The following is a 15960-nucleotide window of genomic DNA, read 5'->3' as shown; positions in this document are numbered from 1 at the left end:
AGATGGTTTAGTCAAGATCCCACTCTTCTCATGGGAAAACTGAGTCAAAACTCATCTTACCGCAGCAGGGACAGGCATACACTAGATGCCACCCACAACCCAGGAAATAACAATGGCATTTGCTGGGAGGTCAGCCCTGCTGCACCAACACCTGCATTGCTCTCCGGGGGTGCAGCACTTCTCAGATGAATGGGAGCCAAAGTCTGAACAGGGGTGGCAGAAATTGTCACTCTGGACAACGGGACCTCATTTACTTTCTGGCTAGGGATACTATACAGGTGAGGCTCGTGTGCTTGATAAGGTAGAAAATAAAAAAGGAACAAAAAATTGGAGGACTTTTAATCCTCCTAAATATACTTGAGCGGATTATCTGCAAGACCTCTGTGTTCGCATTATAAGTCGTAGGGAGCCCATAGAGGTGTTTCTGAGAAACACTTATTTCCAGCAGCCAAACCTCTCCTAAACCCCGCTGCGATGTCTCTCCAACAGCTGGGGACGGGGCAGTTGTTGGTATAGTTGGGTTACCAACATCCTGGAGTTAAGGTATTGTTATGTCCTCAAAACCTGCGAAACAGGGCGTTCTGGACAAGCAAAGAAGGAGTCACACAGCACAGTCCAGCTATCTTATATTATTATTATGAATCCAGAGGAAGGGAGAAGAATAGCTGCAATTTAGGGAATTCACATGGTTTTCTAATTGATGGAAAGTGATGCTAGAGGTATTGCTGTTGTTGCTCAGGCAGTTCAGCAAAGGAAAATGATGAGAAAGCCCAAGAGGATACTGTTACTCTGCACCTGCTATGCACTTCAGGAAGGGCCAGTCGGATGAGAGACACCCTGAAGGGATGCAGCTGAGACCGAGAAAGCAGCCTGCTGAGAGGGGTCGCCATGCTGTGCTGCTTGGAGCATGGGAGATGATACAGACCAGCTGTTACAAGTAGATTTGAAACTAAACAGAACTGCTCTGCAATCCCTTGCAACACCACTTTTACAAGCCTAGGAACACTGAAGAAAGGTCTCATCACCACTGGGGCTGATACATGGTTCTCTGACATTTTAAAATATTAAAAGCCCATCACAACCAACAAGAGGTAGCAAATGGGTCATGCCCAGATAGACATGGAGCAGTCCCTCTTCAGAGGGACAAGTGGTTGAGAAAGACAAGGGCTGTGCAAGCAAACATCTGGAGAACACATCACTCGTGCATCTGTGTGTGTGTGAGCAATGTCCCCCCAGCTCTACACTCAGCCTGAGCAGGAGCACAGCACTGGGGCTTGCTGTTTGCCACACTGACTTGCTCATCACTAGAAAGCAAGGATCACTTGCTGGTTTCCTCCTGTATTCCTAGAGACAAGTATCTGGGATGTGGTGGGCTTTGGGAAGAGAAAAGGATTTTTATTTGTATTAAAATGAAGCCTAGGAACCCCAGCCAGGAAATCAGGTCCCACGCTTCCTTCCCTTAGAGGGAGGGGAATCCTCCCTGACTTGAAATGTTTAGTCAAAAATATATAGATGAAGAAAGAAAATGGACAGAAGTCTGGCCCTACTACAGTGGGTCTAAGTGACATTCAGTCTGGGTATGTATTCTCTTGTAAAACTCCCTAAATATCCTGGGTACTTCACTCCAGTTGCTGAATGGCAGCTTAGAGGTATGTGAAAGCAGAGAAGAGCTCTCTGCTGTCTGTTTTTCTATGTGAATTCCCATGGGATGACACCATAAATGGACTTTGTGTCACTTGAAAAGTCAGAGGAGACCAAAACAGTTACTGATAACATTTTGCAGGTTGTAAAATGGAAAGGAAAGAGAAGGCACAAAAGAGTTAACTTTGGATTCAGGCAGAATATGACCAGATAATGGACCAGTAGGGTGTTGGTATTAAGAAAAAAATTAAGGTACCATCATTAAATAAATAGACAGAGAGGAGTCAACCATGCTAACAGATGCCACCAAATACCAAAGAGAGTCAGGAGACAGCTAAATAATGTATTGCAATATCAGACACACACTGGTGACCCAATGCTGCAACATGAATTGGAAATGAATCAATACAAAGTAATGAGAGAGAATAATACATGGATTAGTGAGGACAGAGATGGATTTCTGATCCAGGATTTTCCCCAAAAGACGGCTATGTGCTCTAAGAACTATAAATCTTTAATCAGTTCATCAAGTAGCTCACTTATTCCTGTGTGCATATACTCAGGGCTGGATGAAAGTACCTTCTGCATCTGAAAATTAGGCATGGCAGTTTCTGGGGTTCAGTAAAAGTGCTTGGCTACTGGAGTGGATCCAGATCCTGGAGTAAAGGGCTTGGAAGAGGGGAATTGCACAGGGATTAGTAGCTGCCTTGGAAATGACCCAGCCAAAGCTGAAACATCCAGGGGGATGATCCACCTGCAATCGTCTTAACAGGCAAACGGGGCACAGGATCTATGTGGGTATAAGCTGCTTGCTAAGACATTCACAGAGAGGGAAAAGGACTTTGTTCCTGGTCCAAAAGCTTATACATTTGGTTGAATGAGTGTTGAATGGAAAATCCAAAATAATGGTGGGGTAGGGTCCAGAGCCCAGGTCTCCCTTTCACTGGATCCCGCCCGTTTCTGACAGTACTTTCTCTCTCTCTCTCTGCCACCAGTGGGACCCAAATATTTTTTTTCTTTTTATCAGTATCCTAGCTCCAGACAGTGGAGGAAAGTGTCCCTGCTCCAGAGCAGCCACTGGCTCAGTCACTCTTGGGAGAATTGGGTTTAGATTCCCTCGGGAGAAGGGTGGAAATGAATTCCTGATTCCCAATACATCAGCACAGGCTGTAACTCACAGGCTACTTTATAAAGAAGAGATTTTGCCCTCAGCACCTCTCCTTCCTCTGGTCATGCCTTACAGAAAGCAGCAGCAATTACATTTTATAGGAAACTCGGTATCAAGGTATAGTATCACCCTGGGAGCGAGTTGCAGGCTGAGCCCCTTGGAGGTGATGGCCAGCTGCGTGCCTCATTTCTGGATCTCTGAGGGATTTGAAGATGGTGCAGCAGGAGGAAAGTAGATGAGCCTGTTAAGACTGGATTTCATTAACCCACAAGTAGAAGTGCTGAGAAGTAAAACTTTCTGATGGTTGGGGAAATTTAATGTGGGAAAACAACACTGGGAGATTTTGGTATCTGATGACAGCTTGGGTGAGGAGGAGACACAGAAAACTTTGGATCTCAGTTTCTAGCTTGCTTTGACCTCAGTTGTGCCTTAGATGAAGGTTTTTTAGAAAAGCTTCCTGAAGTCACGAGATTTATTTCCAAATGGAACAGACTTCACTGAAAATGGCATGGATTTTACCAGGTCAATACAATTTATGAGTAAATAGATGTTTAAATCCAGTTCTACATAAATAGCCCCAGCAGAAAAGTAGTGGAGCCTGCTAAAAAAAAGTAATCAATTTTTAATGCATCTCCATCAGAAAATGTAACATCAGCCAAGGAGATCTCAAACCCTTCCTACAGAGGGTAGAGAAGGGAACCCACTGCACACACCAGCATACGTATGGGCAGACTCACTGGCTATACTTTTTCTAAAAACATTCACATCAGCCTTTCCTGAAGCGAGGTTCACATTCAGTGGCAATATTATACACAGTTAAGAGACCACCATTTGGCAAGTGATCTTCCAAATTATGAAGCAGTTGGGCAAATCCGTCAAGTGTGAACTCAGCAACCACTGCCTGCGAGGTAGCAGAAGGCACAGGCTCAGGGCACCCACCTGCTCTGCTCTAACCATGTCACAATGCACTGGACCCAAAATCCAGACTGCTAGAGAGATCAGATGCAAGACCAATTTGGGAAGTTTATACTCATATGTTTACAGAAATAGAGGAAATCTGTTACTCCAGCAAGCATTCGGTCAAAGGCCCATGGGGCTTTCGCAGTGAGCGCCTTGCACTCGCTCTGCTCTGCAGCAGGAGATGTTCCATCATTACCAAGCAGCTTTATGACCATCTAAAAACCCTCAGATCTCTATCCCTTGAACTTGCACCTCTTTCAGGAAAGAAACAGGGAAGAAACTATCTTGAAAGCTGGGCTTTACTACCTTGAGCCAAGATTCACGTGATACTCCCCTTTTAACAGCCTTTCCTTCGCTGGTTTTCAGTTAACTGCTCTACACTGAAGATTGCAGTCTGTCAACTAATGCAAAGAGTAAATCCTCTCCTAGACCTTTTAAAACTATTCTCTCAGACTCTCTGACTGCAAAGGACTTTGAACAAACTGTTTCCAGAGAAGAAAAGGAAAATCAAGTGAATTGGTTGTTTCAGTCAGCAGTATTTCTCAGGCTACCAGCGCTGCTGCTCCACTCTGGGGGGAAGGAGCTGTCACATTACAGTGGACTACTTCCAGACAGAGTCATCAGTTTTGACTTCACATTTCTTTGTCGTAGATAGAAATTTCTCCAGACTAAAAGTAGGAGGTAGGTAGGTGTCTTTCTATCATACACAATCTGAGAGAGGTGAGACTTTACAAGAAGGTACTACAGAATTTTTCCAATTTGTTTCAGGGCAAAAAGATTCTGAAAGAGTGAAGGGGAATTGAAATGCTTTTGTAAAACCTGATGCTCCTCATTTTTCAAATGATGACCAAATGGCGGTGAGCTTTGAAAAGGATGCCTGCTTTCCCAGGAAATTTTTTGAAAACTAGACATTGCTGTACTTCAGTAATTGAGACCTCCAAACAGTTGGTGAGAAATAGAGGGTTTAAAGAGAATCCACAACGCTGGGGAGACGAAATGAGCTAAAGCAAATTAGAAACCTTTTTAAGATTGTAAAATTGGAGAAACTGAGTGCACTGAGGTCAGTTGAATTACATGAGCAATTTGCAAAAGGGACCTGAAAGATTGTAGCTGAATATTGGGAAAAGTTTTTTAGTTTGTGGGTTTGGTTTTTTTAACTTCAAAAACTATATAGGTTTTTAATATTTTTTTATATATATATATATAAAACTTCTACATGACCTTCCAGGTGTGACATTCCAGATTCATTTTTTGTTCTCTCAGACCAGGGCAATTAAAAAAAAAAAAAAAAGACTGAGGAAGCAAAACAAAGCACACCGAGAATCACTGTTGCCTCTGTAAAAAAACATCGTATAGAATAAACTTCCAAGCCCAAACCAAAAAAGTCAGGTTCCCCACGGATCATAAGACCTTGTGTCCTACACCTCAGCTTTCTAAGCTGAATATCCCTTTAAGAACTCAAACTAATAGCACTGTCCTCTTGAATTTTGCAGTAGAATCATACACAGAGCTCCAGAGGTTAGAAATACTGTCGCAGCGGCAAAATGCCATGAAATAAGATCACACTGCCAGACACGGCTTATAAACAAGAAAATCTGAATCCTCAGCAAAGCCTGGGATTTTTCAAAGCACCCATGGACACATGTGGAAGCCTACACACATTTGATGCTCTGCTCCTAGAAACTTTTTTGCTAGAAAGGAAAATGCTGCAGCCACAGCACTATTCCCTGCATCCACGGACACAACTCTGAAGACTGCTCAAAGGAAAATTGCAGTGTTAAAATGAGGTATTTCTTCCATTTCTATTATTGTTTTCTTCTAGATAAGGAAAGTCCTACAAAGTCACTTTGGAAGTAGCTTTTCAGGTACCTCCAAGACTTCCTGGAGTTCAACTGGTCATTTCCTCACCAAGAGATGCTGCTCACACCACCGCGTTGGGGCAAGGCAGCCTGAGCACCCCTCCCATTGCAAATCAGCATTTGTTATTCATTTCCCAGTTAAAGGAGACTTTAAAACTTGCTCTGAAAAAGAGGAACCAGAAAAGGGAGGAGGAACTCATTGTCCCAGCAGCAGCAGCTGCCAAGGAGCAGGCACAGATATAGATATGTGTATATATACACACCTATATACTCATATATATGTCCCCTCCTGAGGGGGGGGGGGGGGGGTGGAATTGCAATAAAACAGGGAGATATATATATGGTTTACTGCAATTTGTCCCCTCCTCAGAACATTTCCCTTTCCAACAGGAGGGTCAGGAGCCATCCCACCTCCCTCACTCCTCTGGCACCATGTCTCTAACCTGCCAAAAACTGTTCACTGCATTTTACATAACTTCATTGGTCTGACTTTCCAACTGGTTAACAGCCCTTATCCACAAATAAAAGCCTCCAGCAGCAGACAAGCAAACTGATTAAGAAAGACATAAAAACTGAAAGGAGAAAGGTGTCTGTAGTTAAAACAAGCCCCAGCTCCTGCTCCACAGCAAACTCCCACAGTAAATATAGAGAACTAGCAGGTTTATTACCCTCTCTTTGATTGTATGTCATTATTACAGCATTGTTTTCCCACATACCAATTCCTTCTTAGCTCCCACTTGCAAGAAAAAACAGAGATTTGGGTTCTTTGTAAAAATTACTAGACACAGCTGCCCCCATGCACTAAACTTGTGAAGTGGCTGAATATCACTCTTGAAATTCCAAATTCAGGGCCCATCCAGCTGGGGCTGGAAGTCAACTAAGTTGTGGATTACAGTAGAGTTGCACGGGGGGAAAGTGTTGGCAGTGGTCTAGTAGCACTGTGGAAAAATAAGACAAGTTGAAGGACAATTCTTTATAAAGAAACTCCAAAACTAACAACCATTTTTGATGAAAACAAACAAACAACAAAAAAAACAGTTTCCTTAGACGTTTTCAAAAGAAAAAAAGTGAAATTTGGCACAGAATGCCTCAAGACTATATTTGTCTGTGCTCTATTTTGAAGGCAAGTAGGAAGCACTACCCAAACCAAAGCACAAAATCGTTGCTCAAACACAACAGTTCATTCACGTGGGAGAAAACCTTCCCTTGGGGGTTGATTTGGAGGTGCATGGGCTGGAGTGGCTGCGACATACAGGATGAGGGTGGGAAGCCATGTGCCCAGCGCTGTGCACAGGTTGCATGGATCAGCACAGGAGGTGCAGTGATGGACCAGTACCCAGTTAGAGAAGCCGGGGAGGGGGGGAGAAAAAAAAGGCATTTTGGCTGGGAAAAGTAGAAACTTGGTTACTTGCTTTTACTGGTGGGAGACAGTTCGCAAGCAAACCCTTGAAAGCAAGTGTTGACTTTTGGTTGGCTCTCCCAACCGCAGGGGGATCAACATCCATGCAGAGGCTTGCATTGGAGCTGCAAGGTGCCCAGCACTGCTCCCCAGTCCGCAGAGCCATCCCACAGCACTCCCTCAGCTGTCAGGATAGACACAGGCTGATCATTGATAAGGACAACTCAGTATAGCAAGCCTTGTTGTTCACAAGGCTTGAGGGGGACAAGCGGGTAACCCTTTCAACCCCAGCATAACACAAAGGGCTGGTAGGAAGGTCTGCCAGGGCAGTGCAGGGCACCCTCATGTCCCCAGAGTTGGTGTCCAGTTTCAAGGCCAGCTGCATGCCTGGCCAATTCCCAGGACAGGGCAAGCTGGGGTCTTCTTAAAAGAGGACTCCTTGCTGACACCATTTTGGAAGGGAAGGACAGGCCTAAGTCTAACGTGACCTTCACTGCAAGTCAGTGCAGGCTGTCAGGACGCAAAAGAAGAAACACACACACAGAGCAGCAGCAAGTCCACAGGCTCTAAGCTCTCTTGCCAACATAGAAATGCTTCGTTTTACCTCTAGTTATGATGTCTGCATTTAGTATTCATTGCCGTGTCACTGATCCTCATGAATTCCTCCCATGTGCATGTGCCTCTCTCATCCATTTCTATCAGCGCCCCAGTGTAATTTATTATTAGTTAAGAATTAATAGACACTTGGAAGTATAATGTTACATTTTTCTCTTATCTTTTGGTGCTCAGAAGCATTTCATGCAGCAGATCAAGCATTAAATCTGTCATGTAAACACATTATTTTGTCATGTAATGCATTATGATCGCACACTACCAGGAAAATGAAAAGCACTTAATGGTTTGTGTTTGATGTGTACTGTCAACAAAACTCAGGAAGAATTTATAAGGTGCTGTAGTTTAATGAGTACCTGTTTAATAGGGTTTGCTGTATCATTCAAAATTGTGGCTTTACAGAAGACATGCGATACAATGAATTTCGATGTGAATTATAAAGCCCAATCTAGATCTCAGGCTTCTACACAGCAGAGATAATAAGATCCAGGGAGCTGTTTATAAGCAATAAATCATGACCTTTTCTCGTTTTCTCTTGGAATATTTGTCTCTCCTTCATCAGGTTTTATGAAGCTGCAGGCATCATGTCTGAAAGTGCCATCCAGTATCTTTGTATTATAAAATTAATTTCTTTTGTAGAGTAACTCAGCTACAGACAGGAAATGAATGAACTAGAGAAGAGGGAAGAAGCAGCTGATAAATATGAACACTACCAAACAGCCACTGGCAAGCCTGACAAAGTTTAAAGGAAAACAAAAAACAAACAGTTAGATAAGGGTTCGGGAAAGCTTCAGCGAATGGATATTGAGTGGGAAATTTCACCTTAGTAGACTCCTAACAAAAGCCCCCCCCACATCTGGCCAGAGGTATCATCACAACAGCACAAAAAGGGCAAAAATCTGAGCACAGCTGGAATTTCTTCTTCCTTTCGTGCCCGGGATGCTGCTGGGAGCGCCTCCTGCACAGTTTAGCAAACCCAACAGGACGTGATCTGATAAGAAACCCTAGAGAGAAGCCTGAAGACAAATCCCAGCCCCGTCAATAACCCACAGAAGAACTTGCCAAGCAGTGTTTATGCTGCAGAAAGGGAGACCCTGTAACTTCCCAGCATCTTGCCTCCAGTATTAAAATGTTTTAAACTGTTCTGGTGACAGTGCTGTCACAGGACCTCCCTGGGTTTTGTAATCCATACATCCACATTGGGTATCTCTCAATAAGCTTAATAAACCAGCTCCATTTCTCTTCAGCACTGAAGAGGTTCATTCCCTGTGAAGTCTGTCTGAAGGAGGCAACCACAGTAGATCAGGCTCCCGGAGAAAGCAGAGGCACTTAGTCATGATTTATACATATCCGCAGCTCACTCAGCTGTGGCCTTTGTGTTCATCCTTCCTGCATGGTTTACTAGTACCATAACTACAACTTAAGCATGAGTATGGTGAACACATTCCCCAGCTTTGTAAACTAAGCAACCTAGAGAGAGAAGGGATCAGGTTGGTCGGAAACAGCACTGAAATTCATGGTCAATGGCCTCTCATTACAGTTTTATGACTGATTCATTTAATGGCCTTCTGCAAGTTCCAAGTCCTTTGCAGGCTCCAGTTCTCTACCACCTCCTCTGTGCTGTGATATGGCCACCATGGAGCCTGTAGAGATGCTCAGATCAAATGATGTTGATGGTGTCCAGAGCATGACCATTAACACTGAAGCCCCGATGTGGAACTAGCTTGTCAGAAGTGCTGGTAGACTGAGAAAACTGGCATAACTCAGCAGATTGATGACATCTTTGCCCACAGCTGATAAGCTAGCTTTCTACAGAGACAATGTGATGTACTTTACTAGAGCTTTTTACCTGGTAGCCTACTACATACTTTTAACCATTAATGATGCAACTGGGATAAAATAACCTTTTAAAAGATAGAATGACATAGACATCATGTCCTAGAGAGGAAGATGGAGACCTGATTCTACCTCAAGGACAATCCACCATTATTAACTTCAGAGACAGTTGTGCTCCCCAGCACTGGTCCAGCTAGAACAGAGCATGCACATCACATCTGACAAGGCAATGATGGTTTAGACACACAGCATTATTTAACATAACTGTACTGTCAAAGCCACACAGCAGACACAAAGTCTCATACTGTGAGTCCCTATGATATGTGCCCAGGATCTTGCACATAGTCAGCAATGCCCAACTGAGTTCTGAAGTCATCCCACAAAAAAATCATCTCCCATCTTCCCATGGGTGGGATGGGTCATCTTCTGGACCAGTCCCATCCTCCCTCCCTCGACTACGGAGGGAGCCAAAGGTAACCACATACCAAGTGGATCCAAGTTAGAGCTCCCCTTGACCTCATGTTCACAGGATAGCGTCTTAAAAACCTCTCTTCAGAGGGCTTTGGTTAGAATTCATCCAGACCTGATGCAATTAAATGCTCTAAGTTATTAATATTAACAAGATTTACTGCTCCCCATTTACAAATGATTTGCATTTTTATGCATTCTTTTAGCATGGATCATCATGAATTTCTTTGGTATTCATGAGGTTGCAATTTGTGTATTTCCATAATTACCTCATCATATTCTCCATTAGATAACGGACCAAGGGCATGAAACACTAAGCAGAATTCAAAAGCAGCATTGACTCACTGCTCCATTGAAAGATTTATTTCCCCTTGTCCTTGAAGCAGAGCTCACAGGGAAGCCCTGGGAAAGCTCTGCTCTGGCATGGGCTGAGGCTTGCTGGGTGAAATTTAAAAAAAAAAAAAAAAAAAAAAAATCAGTGCTTGATCATTACAGTCTTCAGGAGTTTCCCTACTCCCCATACTAAGGTCCATTGATAAATTCTCTGCACAGCTCCCTTGGGCTTAAGAGAATTATACCATGTGCATTACAAGCTAAGAAATCACAATCATTTCAGTTCCACAGTTTTTAAAGCAGGACACAACTTAGAGCTGAAGATCTCACACAAACACCTTATACCAGGCCCAAAAACAGCTCAGACACACAGTCCCCAACACCAGGATGCTGCCACTGCATCCCCTAAGGGAAAGTTTGCATCCAAAACTAACCCAACCCAAACTTCATGGCTAATTCACTAGTGCACTGGTGGAAGAGGGAGGAAGAAGGAGAGATGAATTTCATGTACATAAAATCCTTTTTGTGTACTTAGGAATAGATATGAACAGATTTAAAATTAACGAGCTTAGTTCACTGCTGGGCAAGTGATCTAAAACGTCCAATAAATAATTCATCCCAGCAACATACATCACTGTGCAGCCTGGTCTGTGACGCAGACCATGTCAGGGGGGTCTGACTTTGTGAAAGAGAGACAACTTAATTCAGTGCAAAGTGAATAATCCAAAATCCCATAAAAGATTCATCACTGGATTAAAAGCTATAGATTTCTCCATAGAAATTCTCTGCCCTGCATTAAGTATGCAGATGATTGTGTGGTGTGTATTAACTACCGGATGGCTTAGTTAAGCATGACACCAGCTCTGGTGCTTGAGAGCAACTTTGAAGCCATGAATCTTCATTAGATGAACATCTAAGCATGAAAAGGGGTTACCTTCAAGGATTCAAGGTTCACTAACATCAGTAGAATTACAGAGCATACAGCAGTACATGAGCAAGGAGAGACAAGCCTTAGTATTTTTTGGTTTAGAAAATATAACTATACACAGGACTTATTCCCTGGTTTGGATTACCTACCCTATTCCTCTTTTCCTAGGTATTAAAAAAACCCAAAAACTCATCCACAACCCTTTCTTTTTTTTCTAGATATATTTAGAAAGAAAAATCTGCATTTTTGAAACAGCAGTAGAACATGCAGCTTGTTTCCTTATTAGGAAAAAAAAAAAAGCATCATTTTGGGAAGTGAAGGATTTCCCTTCCCCTTGGAGAATGCTCAGTGCTTGAAAGACTGAAGAAAGTCAGTGAACTTATACCAGAGATCATTTCCCAACACCCTCCTCCCCAATCCTTCCAACGCTTTTTGCATACTCCAGTTTGCATCCATGTTCACGGTGTCCTTGTGGTCGCCTATCTCAGCTTTAAATGACTGGAAGCTCTTAAACTGAGCTTACTATGGGGTAAGGAGATGAGCCTTCCTACCAAAGGGTTCTCTGTAGGAAGCCCCACTCTAATCTCAGTGTTTCTCTTAGTTCTGAGCACTCCCCAAATTGATCATTTAGAGGGCACCTTGTCAAGACCACCACTCTTTCTCATAAATTTGATAGCAGAAGGGAGTGGATGCTGAGATGAGCTGCAGGATGGTTAGAAGTTGATGTTTCTTTTGCCAGGTCACTGCTGTAACAGTGTGATTGCAGGAGGTGCTGAGTCTTGGGTTTTATATATTAGATTAGCAATAGAAACCAAAGCCACGCTGCTCCCAGCTGGGGTTAATCATCAGTGGGAAAAGGAAACCAAGAAGTGCACGGTTACAATAGCCTCAGGAGCCAAGAAAACCAGGCTGTTACTGAGACTTGCAGGAAGTTGTGCTGCTAGAGGACACGTAAACCAGAGCCCAGGCCGGGCATGCCTTGGAGCCAGCCATGAGCTGAGCTCCCGGCCGGGATCTCCATCACGACTGGAGGAGGCTGCATTTTTTCTGCATGGTGGCAGCAGATCTGCATCACCTTTACAGCTGCTTCTAATCGCTCCAGCTGTCTCTCTGCTCTGTAGCTCAATTTTGCCATCTGCTGTCGTGTCTGCGGCAACACATCTCATTTCCTCTTTCCACCAGGCTAAAATTTTCCACTTTTTCATGCATTCATCTCACACTGTGCGGTTATCTCTGTTCTTTCCCCAAGTCCCATGATGCTATTTATTCTTATTTCTAATTTCCTATGTACTCAGCCACATTCTTCCCTTCTGCTTGCTCTTTCTTAAGCTCCAATTAGATTCCACCTTTGGAACTCGGAGATTTATTTATATTAACCTTAAAAAGTGCCTAGAAAAGCACATTACAGCTAAGAAACAAACCTGCAAACATAATGAAATGTGTTGCTGAGATGGAAAGGGACCATCAGAGCAGTCAGCTCCAATAAAGTCTATTAAGAGAGGTCTCTTATTAATCTCAAAATGATATTTAATTCATTCCTCTGGTTTCTCTTTAAAGGATTTGTATTCCTAACTCAACGCTTGCCTTTTCTTTCAGTATTTCCTCCTGTTTTCTCATTAGCCAATCCCATGTCCCAAAATACTCAGATCTCCCTTTTTAATTGCTTTTCTGTACCTCCTCCGTACTAATCGGGTAGTTCAGTCATTATCTCTCCACGTCAGACCTCCTTTACCCAATTTAATCGGCCATTTTCATACAGACAATTGTCCACAAAGTACTGGAGTCCAGTGAAAATTATTGCTTGCACCAAAAGCTAAATCCTTCATTAATTAACCAAACCTGCTCCATGGAGCAAAGCCAGACTCCCCAGATATAACACTATTTAGGCTTGACATGGACTCTGAACAAATTAAAACCTGCTTCACTCTAGCCACAGGCTCCCAGTGCAAGCCCATAAATGCTGCAGTAACTTCAGCAGCTCAGAGCACTGGGGAGAGGCATTAAACCTGGGTGATTTCAGGTCCTAGCACTGGGTAGTTTGAGAGGCAGCAGGAGGCAAAGTCTGGGGGGACTGGTGTTTTTTGGGAAATGCATGGCCGTTTTAAAGGAAATCGCTTTGCTTGTTGGCAGCTCTCTGGGAGAGACAGAAGACCAGCGAGGGCAGGGTGAAGGTGCATGTGGGCAGACTTTGTAGGGAGACCTGCTTCAGTGAGGTCAACAGGCAGCAACAAGTTGTAGCAAAGCAACTCTCAGGGAAACCTGCACCCCACAACGCAACAGCACAAGCCTCGCAGAACTACCAGGGGTCAGGCTACCTTTTGTCAAAGTTTTCCCAGTCTGAAACATTGGCCTCTGTAGGGCTTTGCAGCTAAAACTTTGTATTGTTTTAAACTGCTTACTGGAGGGTTTTCTTGGCTACAGTGCTTTATGTTTACTCAAGTGCACTTTTTTTTTGGCCTTCCAAGGTAAAAGTCTTAAAAATAAAGACTAACTTTTCCAAATCCAACGAAATACTCTCTGACAGTCTTTTCCTCTTCCTTCTAAAAACCTGCTGCTTTCATCCAGTTTTTCTTCACTAGACCCAGAAACTGCATTCTGGGGCTTCTGTTGCTCTTGAAAAACAACATTTCTCTTTCCTTCAGATACATCTCATTCAGATACATTTTAAAAGGCTCCCTTGAACCTTTCACTGGACATACTCACAGCCAGGGTCAGTTCCTCAGAAATTACTTCAATGCATTTTCATTTAAATATAACCCTCCCAGGTTCCTTGTTTCCAATTGCTACTCTAAACCCAAACCTCAGCCTCAGTAATTGGGGTGGATAAAAAGATAAATAAAAATGCTCAGCAACATAAGTCACACTTTCAGCTTCCCTACAGCATTTCTGGGCTGTATTTCCACATGGTTGATCAGATCAAACTCACTTTGTTGGCTCCTATTTCTTCTGCCCTTATGCAGCTTCCCAAAGAAGGGCCTTCAAGTCCAGCCAGCACCACAGCAAATCTGCTAAAAAAACTTCCCTAGCGAGAGCCAGCCCTGCTCTAAAGAAGTCATTAGTGCAAAGCTAATTAATAAGAGCAAGAGGATTAGCTGAGCCTTGTCAATTGGAAGTTGCAATGAAGATATTGCTGGTTTAATTAGCAGGTTTACGAGGAGGGGCGGGGGGCAGGGCAAGGAGGGGGAAAAAAATAAAGTGTTGTGGGGGTTTTTTTTACTGTTGTGCATTTGTTTTTTTTAAAGGAGTACATCAGAACTGTTTGGGGCTTTTCCCCCCATTTATTCATTACAGATCTGTGGTGGATTCATGCCTAAAAGCAGGTCAGGCACCAGATCCCCGGGCTCAGCACGTGCTGTGTGCTGGAGTGGCAGCAGCCACATTAACCAGCATGGGACAGACAGGTCTCAGCTGAGCAAACCCCAGATGGCCACATCCTCCATTTGGGGACTCTTCTGCCTCCCACAGTGCTGCTAGACCAGGGCGCACAACAGGCTGCTGAACCCGGGCCAGGCTGAGAGGGACCCCAAAGAGGAACCTTCCCTGCCTCCCCCTAACTCATGGCCTGTGAGAAGATGCTGTAGAGTCAAAAAGTCTCACCACAGCCCTGAGCATGACTAGTAGGGAAGTCCAGAGCTGCCACACAATGTTTTCTTCTGATCAAATGCTATTCCCACAATGTACTTTTACTACAAATTGTCATTGCCCATAGCAGGCACTGGTGAACTACAGGCAATAGAGATAACAACATCATGGATTTGAACCTTCTCCCACACCATTCCCATAGTCACTGCATCAGAGTTGGTGAGGACCCCAATGAGATACATGAAAGCTCTTCAGTGTATCCCATAGATGACTCCCCCCAGCCTCCATGGCCAGTCCCGCTTCACTAATGCCCCCAGACTGGTTGCCAACCTAGTAAGCTCGATTGTCTGGTTTTTAAGGCATTGTAGAATGAGACACTGTCCAACAGGATCCTTAACTGCAAAACATCTGAATGTTCAGAAATGGATTAACCAATTGCAAATTAAGACCATGATTTTATCTGCTTCAGCTATTATTACCTGAATTATTAGGGGGGGGGGGGGGGGGGGAACACCAAAACCCACAAAAACCCCCAAGAAACTAACCCACTAAAAAAAGAAAAAAAAAAAAAACAAACAAACAAACAAACAAACCAACCCAGCACCCCCCAAACCTAAGCTGTGGATTGCCATATTTCAGGATCAGTTGCATTAAAAAATTTGGCAAGTGCTCCACAAGCACTTTAGCTACATTTCAAATACCTAGTCTGGTTTTTAAAGCCTAAATCTCAACCCAGCTGAAACACAAGCAAAAGCCCCCTCAGAAAGGGTGCGATTAGTGTGGTGAAATGATGGGCTTCTCTTTGCCATGCATTGCTGATCTGCCCTGCAGCCAAAACTGGAAGGCTCCAGTTTTCCCAGCTGAGTAGAAGACAAGGTTAGTGCTGCAGAGCTACCATTATGACAGCATTTACAGGGCTTGAGGATAACAGGGAGGATTTTGGACTTCCCTGGACTACTCTGTGCTGCTGGCAGCCCTGCCTCCTGCTCCGGCACCCCAGGGCCAAGCCAAGGTCCACAGCACAGTTCTGGGCTGCCCCCCCTGTGCTACCCACACACATGTTCATGCAGCCCACAGTGTCCAAAACATCCCCATCCTCAGGTTCAGCTCTAAACACAACACAGGGATATGTCTGAGAACTAAACAGCCACAGCCTGCTTGCCAGCTCTGCGAC

Source organism: Strix uralensis, chromosome 14 (genome assembly GCF_047716275.1).
Source record: "Strix uralensis isolate ZFMK-TIS-50842 chromosome 14, bStrUra1, whole genome shotgun sequence".
In the NCBI taxonomy this organism is placed as follows: Eukaryota; Metazoa; Chordata; class Aves; order Strigiformes; family Strigidae; genus Strix; species Strix uralensis.
Note: the sequence above shows the minus strand (reverse complement) of the source record.